The sequence below is a fragment of the Phragmites australis genome, chromosome 2 (genome assembly GCF_958298935.1).
Source record: "Phragmites australis chromosome 2, lpPhrAust1.1, whole genome shotgun sequence".
Taxonomy (NCBI): Eukaryota; Viridiplantae; Streptophyta; class Magnoliopsida; order Poales; family Poaceae; genus Phragmites; species Phragmites australis.
This window is the reverse complement of record NC_084922.1, coordinates 13,992,861-14,004,996: the sequence shown is the minus strand read 5'-3', so window position 1 is coordinate 14,004,996 and position 12,136 is coordinate 13,992,861. Positions and strand designations below refer to the sequence as shown.

At 42.0% G+C, this 12,136-nt stretch overlaps 1 pseudogene; it reads left to right on the top strand.

Annotated features, from left to right (window-relative positions):
* Positions 1 to 12,136, top strand: part of LOC133903112 (lysophospholipid acyltransferase LPEAT1-like) — a 66,481-nt pseudogene that overhangs the window by 21,495 nt on the left and 32,850 nt on the right.

Sequence of the window (12,136 nt, the reverse complement as noted above, 5' to 3'; positions counted from 1 at the left end):
GTTCCTCGACCAGCTCCCGATCAGGTCTATCGCATCCTCAACCAGTTTTGAGTGGTTGTGTCATGCTGTCCGACAAGATACAAGTGGTCGCGTGTGCTCCGCAATCAGACGAGCAGGTACGTCGACCAGTTCATCACGATCGACGACCAATCCCGAACACATTGTGATCAACTCGCCGAGAAGATCAGTGTAGCAATAGCAGTAGTGCCTCTACGGTATCCACATGTACTGGGCAGAAATGTTGAGCACTGATGTGCTAGCACCGCACGCGCAGCTAGGGTTTTGGGAGATCGTGTAGAAGGTTGCGTCTATGGTTTCGGAGTGGCTCAACCTTCTCACGCCCTACCCATGCCTCTCCTTATATAGCTTGCCAATGGGCTCCCACGTTGGAAGCCCTTTAGGACTCTAACTTCTCATGGATCACAATCGAATCAAAACTCATATACAAATCCAATTCACATGTTTTGTTCGAACCCATTAAGTGTGTGATTCGTTAGGTTCACATACAAATGGCTACAACTCAAAAACCCTTTCCAAACCAAAATCAATAGCGGTCCCTAGAAGGATATGTTTACTCCCGAGTATACACAAAAGATCATATTGGCTGAACCTTGATATACACATGCACCAATCCCATTGCCTCACGATACCAGTCAATCTCAAGGTGAGATACGTGCCACCCTTGTGGAAGCTCGACCATTCACTTGATCAAGTAGTGGATTCATCATGACTAACTCTTTAATCATATTGGTATGGCCATGCACTTTCTCGATCCAACTACCTCGAGGGGCCCACATATATCTCTCTTGTTATCAAGGTGGGGCAAATTTCATCTTGATCGCCCAAAAGCTACCTTTATGACTACCCAGTTACAGAATAGCATTTAGCAGCCTCAAAGTATGCCACTACACATTCTGGGGATCAATGATGATCTTAGGTCTAAAGATCCTGCAGGTACACCATTTGAGATAACAACTGGTGGCACATCATAAATAACAATCTCAGCAGTATCTCAAGGTGGGTCTATCCAACATCATATTCTCTAACATAAATGCCCACATTATTGACTTGGTATCTCTATACCTATGATCTATGAAACATGATCATCGATCAATACATGTTAGACATACTTGGAATAATATCATCACAATGATATGAAACGTGAATAATATGTACCATCACAATGATATGCGACCAGGGATCGACTAAGAATAATATCATGATATAAACAAAGAGTTTCATGAACAAGTCACATACTTGCCAATCAATGTAAAAGTTTGTCATTCTTGGAATAACATATTATTCAAAAGTTTATTAACATAGACGTGTTATATAAACATCTATATGATTGCCTCTGGGGCTTATCACCTTCAATCTCCCACTTACACTAGAGTCAATCATGTAAGTATCTAATACGCATAGCTCTCATGTGCACCTCAAGCTTTGTCCGTGAGAGTGGCTTTGTCAACGGACCAGAAATATTCAAATCTGCGCGCACCTTGCATATCTTCACGACACCCGATCTAAAATCTCTCGAATAAGGTGATAGCACCGCAGTATGTGCTTGGACTTCTGATGCAACCTAGGTTATTTGCCTAGCGCAATGGCTCCACTATTATCATAGTAGAGATCCATTGGACTAGAAGCACTAGGCACCACACCTAACTCAGAAACAAACTATATGATCCAAACAACCTCCTTTGCAGCTTTAGAAGCTGCGATATACTCAGTCTCCATCGTGGAATTGGCCACCATTTCTTCCCTAAAATTCTTCCAACTCACTACTCCTCCATTGAGGCAAAACACAAAACCAGATTGTGATCTTGAATCATCCTTGTCGGTTTGGAAGCTAGCATCAGCGTAACCATTTACAAGAGCTTCTGCTCACCTCCATAGACTAGGAACATACCCATAGTTCTTTTCATGTACTTGAGTATATTCTTTACTGTTACCAAGTGACCTTCACCCGGGTTTGATTGGTATCAACTCATAACACTTAGAGCATAGGAGACATCTGGGTATGTATAAAGCATGGCATACAGGATGGACCCGATAGCAGAAGCATACGGGATTGCACTCAATTTCTCAAGCTCATCAGTGGTCAATGGACACTGACTCTTGCTGAGAATGATGCCATGTGACATCGGCAAGAAACCGTTTTGGAATCCTACATATTGGACCTTTTCAATACCTTGTAGGTGTATGTACTCTCGCTTAATCCAATCAGCCTTCTTGACCTATCTCTATCGATCTTTATGCCTAATATGTATGCTACCTCTCCTAGATTTTTCATTGAAAACTCTTTTGCATCAAGCATCAAGCATCTTAATAGCATTCCCGATCAATAATATGTCATCTACATACAAGACCAGAAACACAAGTGTGCTCCCACTAGCCTTTTTATAAACACAAGGCTCTTCTTCATTCTTGATGAAACCAAACCCTTTGACCACCTCATCAAAATGAAGATTCTAACTCCGAGAAGCTTGCTTCAGACCATAGATGGACTTTTGCAGCTTGCATATGTTCCTAGCATTTTTCGGATCGACAAAACCTTCAGGCTATGTCATGTACACATCCTCACTTAGGTTTTCATTAAGTAAAGCCGTTTTGACATCTATCTGCCATATCTCATAATCAAAATATGCGGCAATTGCTACGATGATCCGAATAGACTTTAGCCTTGCGACGGGCAAAAATGTTTCATCATAATCAACACCTTGAATCTGCTTGAAACCTTTTACCACCAATCATGCCTTATAGATGTGAACATTTCCATCAACGTCTATCTTTATCTTAAAAACCCGATTGCACTCAACTGCCTTGACACCATTAGGTGGATCAACCAAGTTCCACACTTGATTATCGTGCATGGATTCTACCTCGGATCTCATGGCTCCAAGCCATCTCTTAGAGTTGAAAGAGATCCTAAGCAGAGTAAGCTGCAGAACGAGCTATGATGATGAACATGTTTGAACTTGTGCTACAACGTGAGAGGGAATAAACAGACGTAAAAATAAGACAAGCAGTACAGGAAGCTATCAGGCGTGAACAAGGCACCATTGGGGGCGAACAGGAACAGACTGCAACGTCTCCTAATGTTGTGCACTCTAGCCCCACTGATCGTCAGAGTAGCTGTGCATCCATGGGAGTTCTGGAAGCTGACTCCATCACTTATCTCGTGGACCACATCACAGTGTAGACACTGTGATGCCCATTTTCCTAATCTTTCGAAGGTAATATGATAAGTCAATTAGTGGAGTTTTGACATTGATTATCCAAAGGCTCCAATCAGAACAGATCAAGAACCCTCGCAACCACTACACCACTACTCTGTAGTTATCAACCGTTCCAAGACATGGTTGACCTCACCAAGAAGGATTTTTCTGCAAGCAAATTGAGAAACAAGCAAGAACTAGTAGATGCAATCTGAATATTTCTAATTACCAAGAAGCACTCGAGTTTGAGGTTCAACAAACCAATAAATAGCGAAACTATATTAAACAGAATAATCTAAGCTAAACCCAAGCATAAACTATGATGGCTACTGTATATAAATAGGGAGGAGGGAGGAGATCGACCTAGGGTTGTGCAACCGTGGAGAGAGATGTGCACAACCTGAACTCCGACTCCGACACGATTACAAAACCAGGTAGGGATCAAAATGGTGACATAGAACCTTATTCCTTTGACTGTAACTAACTATAAGGAATATTTGGTCTAACTCATATCCATTGGAAAGGTCTCGTTGTAAGCTTTCCAGAATGTCCAAGATTGCCTAAAATGGACTTCGTATGAGAGAGTTATGCCCGTTTTACTGATGTGCTGTCCTGGAACTCGACTTCGACCATGACCACGACTTTGACCACGACCATGACCATGGCTAGAGCTTAGCCTTGAGTTTGAGTAGACTTGGCCTTTGAGGAGTAATATTCGAGTAAGGTTGTGGTGCTTCTCCCATGTTCCTATGCAATAAAACACACAAGAATTTAATAGTAATCCATCCAAGAAAACATGAACAGCAAGGAACACGTTCACCTGGTGGTCTAATTGTCGTGCATGTGCTCTTGTAATTGGAACTTGTATGATTTGAGGATTATTTGTGGTATTGATTGTATCCGAAGGAGCCATAGGCTCATCACACTGTGTGAACTACACATTGGTGCTAAGAACATTACAATCAAGGTGGCTTTCGGCATGGCTTATCCCCGTGGCGCCCATGAACTTTTGCACGGACGTTTGATACCGGAGGGCTACGCCGTGGTCAAAGTAGACGAGTCAGTTAACTATTACCGTCATGTTTAGGTTGACTACCTCGCAGAGGAGGGGGTGAATACTATAGGAGAGAACGAGCACACATTCATCGCATGGGAGAAGGCCTACATAGTGTTTCTACCCGGGACAGCTCCCGAGAAGTAGTCGACCTCCTCAGCCATCGTCTCAAACAAGTCTACCACCCAAGAAGCCAGCACCATCAAAAATCTAGCCATCATTTCAAAAAACACGATCAAATTCCGGAACATCTAAGAATACAACATCATCTAAGAAGTCGGTGATATCTATGAAGTTTTTAGAACCCAAAGATGTCTATTCACTTAATCCTAAGCAAACCAAAAGGATTGTGGACTCCAGTGTAACGGCTCATTTCCATCCTCCAGCACCTCCATCGAAGTCTGTTGTGCCTAAAGATAGCTTGAAATTTTTCATGAATATAGCCAAAGTTAAATTTACGAGGACGACTTCAAGGAAGCCACTGACTGACTATGAACGCATTAGCAAGAAGCAAGTCAAGAGCAAATCAGGTCCAATCATTTAGGAATCTCCAAGCATTGCGGGATTCCTACCTAGTTCTGGATTAACATTAGAGGAACTAGCATGGCTTGTTGCGGGAAAGGAATTCCAAAGTTAGATGTTAGATGGTAGTTTGAAATGGGCAAACCTTTGGTCAAAGTAGATATAAAATAACCTTACAACTCAAATGTGTCGATTACATCTGTGGTACTTGGAATAGTCCAAGCAAGGTATAAAGGCATTCCCTGTAAGATGCAGAGACCAATATTTCCTCAACGTGGGATGACTACTTCTGGGTGAAGTTCAAGTGCTTGTATGAATTGTACCAGGATGATGCCCTCGACATGTCCATAGTTAGAGCATGTACTATGTAAGTTACTTATGTATATAATGTTATATGAACTTGTACCTTGAAATTGCTTGGCTAACTTCTCTCTTTCATAGAATGGAGATCCGCACATATAGACAAGGATTAGATAATAAAGTAGGATTCATCAATCATGGGCTTGTTAACCAGAAAATTGTACAGACGAATCCAGACTTTACCGAGGACTACTTATTGAAGTGTCTGCTTCACCACCAATACAAGAAATTTTTACTCTTACCTACATGTGAGTATGTGTTTACATGTTAAGGCATTATGCTTTTATGGGCAACTCGATTCTAGTACTAATTTTCTATGGTGTGACATATTTTTGTAGTTTTCATTGGATCCTCCTTGTCATCCACCAAAAGTTGAGCAAGATTATTGTCTTGGACTCACAAAAGAGAGATAAGACAACTTACCAAGACCGCATAGACATGCTAAATAGGTAAACTTGATCATTTAATCTTCATGTTGATTGCATATAAGTTTAATTGGTATTCATATACACGTGCAAGGCATACACAAAGATACTGCAAAAAGAGTGTTGTCTACTTTCCATACAGAAAGCAATATGATGTGAAAATCAACTTTTTGGTACACAAGGAATATTCATGTCTTGCATTTCCTATAAAATAAAAAGGTTAAATTCATTCAACTGATGAATCATTTCCTCCTGAAGTGTATGAGGTAGCCAACCACCAGCAATCTCTGTGTATTCTATGTTCTTACTTTCATGAACATATTCAACAGAGACAAAGACACTATCAGGTTTAATGATGTTGAGGTATGAAATTACATACCGATGCCTTCTTTTCAATTTCTATGCATGTTCAAGGACTAATTCTTTGGATTTTTCAAATATAGTGCTTCAAACAACGCACATGTGTGATACTCCTTGCGAAAATACATGCCATTCAAGATTAGATCGCTGGGTTCCTCATTGAATATGTTATCAACCCAAACAGTGAGTTTCATGAACCGAATATGTCATCGACACATGAGAGACCTTTAGCTGACACCATACCTTCTAGTACAAAGTATGCGAAGGAAGAAGTCTACCAGGGGGTTAGACAGCATATATATCGCCAAATGATACCATACTAATGAAGGACATTAATTACTATATATTAATGAAGGTGTCTTTATTATTGATTTATATTAAATGTGTCTCATTGTATGCATATATTGAGAGGGAGAAAGAGATGGAGAGAGGGGAGACAGAGAGAGGGCAAAGAGGTAGGAGAGAGAGGAGAGGTAAAACACTACCGGCTCATGAATTCAGCTGGTAGTGATTCCACGGGTATCACTGTCTGTCGAAACTACTAGCCGGTAGTGATAACCTCCTTCACTGCTGGTTCCCTGGGCCGATGGTGATAGTCGGGGACTATCATTGTTGTTACCCATTGCCGGCTCCAAAACCGGTAGTGAAGGGGGGTTTTCGAGCATGCAATGATAGGGGTTTCTATAGTAGTGTATCCTACAACAACATCAATTAAAGAACAGCATTAGTTTTCACATGAATCATAAATCTAATTATCCTAAATAGAATTGATCAATGATGATTACAAATTCTCTTTTTTTTCTAGGCAAACAATAATTTAGTTGTTGATTAAGTACCATAGGGAAGAAGAGAACATGTACCCCTAAGAAAACACAAGCATAGAGGATACTCACACTAGAGGGCACCCTGGCACAAGATAGGGTGGATGCAAGTAGGAGGTCAGATAGGAGCCCAAGCCTGCACCCATCGTCCTCCTCCAACAACAGCGAAAAGAAAGCGCTCGTGGCACAACCTGAGCCCTGTTTTGTGCGAGCGAGAGAGCCGATGTCAGGAAAGTACCACCATCACCTGGGCATGGATGAGTATGCAAGAAGAAGAGGCTACCTAGGCTACGAAATGTAACCCATTGGAAAATTGTGATGAGTGAAGTAGGAACTGAGTCTATGCTCGATTAGAACAAACAGAGGATGAGGGCTTAGCCTTCGAAAGCCTCGAGACCATGGAAGTGACCTAGACCATGCAAGAGATCACTAGTGAAGGATTTTAGTGCCCGACAGGGAGAAAGACCTGCTTACCAAGGCCTTGGGAAATAAGAAACACTCGAGTCACACTCGAAGCATTGGATTAGAAGTGGGCTAAAAGCATGGGTTCCCAGATGCTGTGGGCTAGTACAAGGCCCGTAATACATACAAGACCCTAGCAGAAGAAGTACAAGAATAGGTTAGATTCTAGTTCATGAAAATGTGAAATGAAAAAGAGAAGGAAAGTGCGGTATTAATGATGATATAGAAACCAACCAGCACAAGGTTTCAGAGTAGCGTCAGGTCCACTCAAGTCAATTACCTAGGATATCCTGTGGATGATAACATAGAGGTGACCCCTTGCATGCTACACATTCCAGTCGGCAAGGGAGACATTGTTGTGGCGGTTGCCACAGGCCAGGCCACCCACCGACTTATCGCTACCTATCGGAAGATCAGGCCAACATTACCCATCAACTGGTATCAGATTTTCAGGTTACCCGTTAGGTAATTTCGTTTTCCCCTTTAGATTAGTCTGTTTTTCATTACCTAGAGTCCAGAAAAAGCCAAAAAAATTCCGTCAATTTCCGCTGCCCTAGAACCCTTTGTGCCTTTGCAATTTTTGTTTTCACTTGCGCGTTGTTGAGTTTGTGTCCATGGTCGAGTCTTGTTGCTGGTTTTAGAGTCGTGTTCTTGGTCTTTAGTCAACGCTCCGTGCTGCTTTGATCACGCCGCTATCCCATCGCCACCATCCCCACCAACAAGTCGAGCTACCACATTACTCGATTTGCCACCGCGAGCCGCCTTGTGTTACTTTCTGCCACGCCAACCCTAGATAGGTCGCAAGCCGCCTTGTATCAATTGCCCTGCCACCGCTGCCCTCCTTGTTCATCTTGCGATCCTATTGCTTGCAATACCTTAAAGAGGTCAATTTCTGCAAGAGGTGGATTGAAAAAAAACCCTAACTCGACAGGGGTTCAGTAAAACGGCCATAACTTTCGCATACGGACTCGGAATCAGGCAAAAAAAAATTTCATGGACATCTACAGAAAAAGTTACATCCGTTGCTCCCCCTCTTTGCCGGGTTCTGCCAAAAAAAATTTCCCAAATTCGGCTCGGAAGATTGAGTATTCAAGCCGCGAAGTTTCCGCACGCTTTTCAGAGAACGTGCTTGATTTTCTATAGGCCACATCTTGCATCCATTTGAGCTGAAAATTTTTGTGGTTGTTGCTTGTGTGCTCCTAGTTCAGAAAAAAAAATATCAAAAAAATACAAAAAAAAAACAAATTTCGTGATTCCTACTAGTGCTAAAAGACAAAAAAAGAGGAGCACATAGAGAACACCCAGATCTTTGTGCTATTTGCTGTATCTTTCTCTGATTATCCTTTTTAGCTTTGTTTCAGCTGTTGTGCTAGGACTAGGGACACGAGATAGACCAGCAACTGTGATTCATACTTTGGACACTTATTTAGCTTTGCTCTTTTGATTACAGTTATTGCTAATCCTTGCTACCATATTGTGTCTTCCAAGCTCCACCTCCTTTGATCCGAACATGTTCACTCTTGCAATCATCCCACGCTTCCAGACTCGTCACCGGTTGTTCCTCCTTACTGCGTTGGTAAGAACATTTGTAAGAGCGTGGTAAGACGCTTGAGTGTGTGTGATTCCACCTTCCACAACCTAGTAGTTGATAGGGATAATATTTGTTGTCCTTTGTTTTCTACTAACCATGTCAGGTGATGGCTCTCTATCGGATTTTAAGGATTGTGTGTCCAAGGAAGAACTCAACAAAGCCTTGCAGGATCATACTAGGCTATTGACAGACATTAGAACAAGCATTGCTAACCTCGTCACACGAGTCAACGACCTTGAGTTGCGACAGCCACCACAGGATGATGACCATTCACATGATGATGATGATGATGATACTAATAATGGTGACCAAGAAGATGGTGAGGTTTTTGTTGGGCAAGATGCGCGTGCTGAGCAACGTCCTCATGCTGAACAATTACGTCGTGGCCAACAACAACGTCGTCAAGGTAATGGAGGTAATAATGTTAATCGCAACGGTCGTGATGATCCTTATTCTAAGATTAAGTTTTCAATGCCTCCTTTTGATGGTGCATATGATGCTGATGCTTATTTGAATTGGAAAATGACGGTTGATCAAAAGTATAGTTCTCATATGGTTCCTGAAATGCATAGAGTTAGACTAGCCACTTGTGAGTTCACGAATTATGCTATTATTTGGTGGAATGGTCTAGTTTCTAGTGGCTTAGAACCTAAATCATGGCCTAGACTCAAGCGTGCCATGCGCAATAGATTTATTCCTCCTGATTATACACGTGAATTGAAAAAGAAATTGCAGCACTTAAATCAAGGTTCTAAATCTGTGCATGATTACTATCAAGAGCTTCAAATTGCTATGCTTCGTTGTAGTATACAAGAGGATGACGAGGATACCATGATTCGTTTTTACTCCGGGTTGAGACGTGAAATTCAGGACCTTGTTGATTATAAAGATTATAATACTACCAATAGGTTGTTCCATTTTGCTATCTTGGCAGAAAAAGAACTGCAGGGTCGACAACAGGTGCAGAAATTGTGGAACAATTTTGGGAGTACATCTACTTCACGAGTACCACCGGGACAAGCAACAACATTCCTTCTACATCTACACGATCTGCTACCCCCTCCTCCAACACTCGGGCGCGTTCAGCAGGAGCACCACAGCCATCACGTGAGGTGAGTAAATCTACTGTTTCGCAGGATCCAATGCCACGCTCTTCTTCAGGTGCAGCTACCACAGGTCGTACAACGGGCATTGTGTGCCATTGCTGCCAAGGTATTGGCCACATCATGAAGGTTTGTCCAAGCCAGCGAGCATACTCCGCAACAGCAGATGGTGGATATGTTAGTCATAGTGATGTCGAGGAAGAATATGCATTTGAAGCTAATCTTGCAGCCAATCATGACATGGATAGTGAGGGGGAGGAGATTAGTGGTACCGCTGCCATGGAGAGTTATGCAGCACGCACCTTCATTGTGAAGCGAGTTTTGAGTTCTCAAATGGGGCAAGCAGAGCAGCTACAACACCATAATTTATTCCAGACATTCCTCATTGTCAAAGATGCACGTGTTCGTACCATAATTGATGGCGGGAGTTGCAACAACCTCTTGAGCTCCGATCTTGTGAAAAATCTTTCCTTGCCAACACGTACACATCCTCATCCATACTACATTCAGTGGTTCAATAACAGCGGTAAGGTTAAGGTAACACAATCTGTGAGAGTACATTTTTCTATTGGTTCCTACCATGATTATGCTGATTTTGATGTAGTGCCTATGCAAGCATGTTCACTTTTGTTAGGCCGTCCTTGGGAATTTGATACCGATGCTACACACCATGGTAGAAGTAATAAATACTCTCTCATGCACAAGGGAAAGAAAATATCTTTGCTTCCTTAGACATCTGCTGAAATTGTGCAATGTGATAAAGTTTTAGCTGAAAAAGAAAAGAAAGAACGTGTTTTGGAATCTGAAAATCAGCAAGTAGCTCAATCTGTTTTTCCACCTAAGAAAGAGAAGAACACACCTAGGTCCGAAGGCATTAAGTTAAAGGGTGGTGTTATGCTTGCTACTAAATCTGACCTTGCTGAAATTCAAGATAATGATACTTTGTGCTTTGCTTTCGTATGCAAAGAGGTTTTATTTTCAATTGATGATATACCTAGCTCTTTGCCTGCTGCTGTCACTAACCTTTTGCAGGAGTATAAGGATGTCTTTCCAGCTGAGATACCCCCGGGGCTACCACCATTAGGAGGGATAGAGCACCAAATAGATTTGATCCCGGGAGCGACTTTGCCAAACCGCGCTGCATATAGGACCAATCCAGAGGAGACTAAGGAAATTCAGCGACAAGTCCAAGACCTTTTGGACCGTGGGTACGTACGTGAGAGCCTTAGTCCTTGTGCTGTTCTTGTTCTTTTGGTTCCTAAGAAAGATGGTACATGGCGCATGTGTGTTGATTGTAGAGCTGTTAATAATATCACAATAAGGTATCGTCACCCTATTCCTAGGCTAGACGACATGCTTGATGAGTTGAGTGGTTCTATTCTTTTCATGAAGATTGACTTGCGTAGTGGTTACCACCAAATAAGAATGAAATTGGGAGATGAATGGAAAACTGCTTTCAAACTAAGTTCGGTCTATATGAGTGGTTAGTGATGCCTTTTGGTTTAACTAATGCACCTAGCACTTTCATGAGATTGATGAATGAGATTTTACGTGCTTTCATAGGAAGATTTGTGGTGGTGTATTTTGATGATATTTTGATCTATAGCAAGTCACATGAAGAACACATTGATCATCTACGTGCTGTTTTTACTGCTTTGAGAGAGGCACGTTTGTTTGCTAACCTTGACAAGTGCACCTTTTGCATGAATAGAGTTGCTTTTCTTGGCTATATTGTTACTCCACAGGGAATTGAAGTGGGTGAAGCTAAAATTGAAGCCATCAAGAGCTGGCCGACCCCTGGGACTATCACACAGGTGAGAAGCTTTCATGGCCTTGCAGGGTTCTATCGGTATTTTGTGAGAGATTTCAGCACCATTGCTGCCCCACTCAATGAGTTGACAAAGAAGGGCATTCCGTTCCAATGGGGGCCAGCACAAGAACAAGCTTTTAATACGCTGAAAGATAAGCTTACGCATGCACCTCTACTCCAACTTCCGGACTTTGGTAAGACTTTTGAGTTAGAATGTGATGCTAGCGGTATTGGAATTGGAGGAGTACTACTACAAGGAGGTAAACCCGTTGCTTAATTTAGTGAGAAATTGAATAGACCATCTCTTAATTATTCAACTTATGATAAGGAGTTGTATGCTTTAGTGCGAGTTTTAGAAACATGGCAACATTATCTTTGGCCCAACGAGTTTATTATTCATTCTGATAATG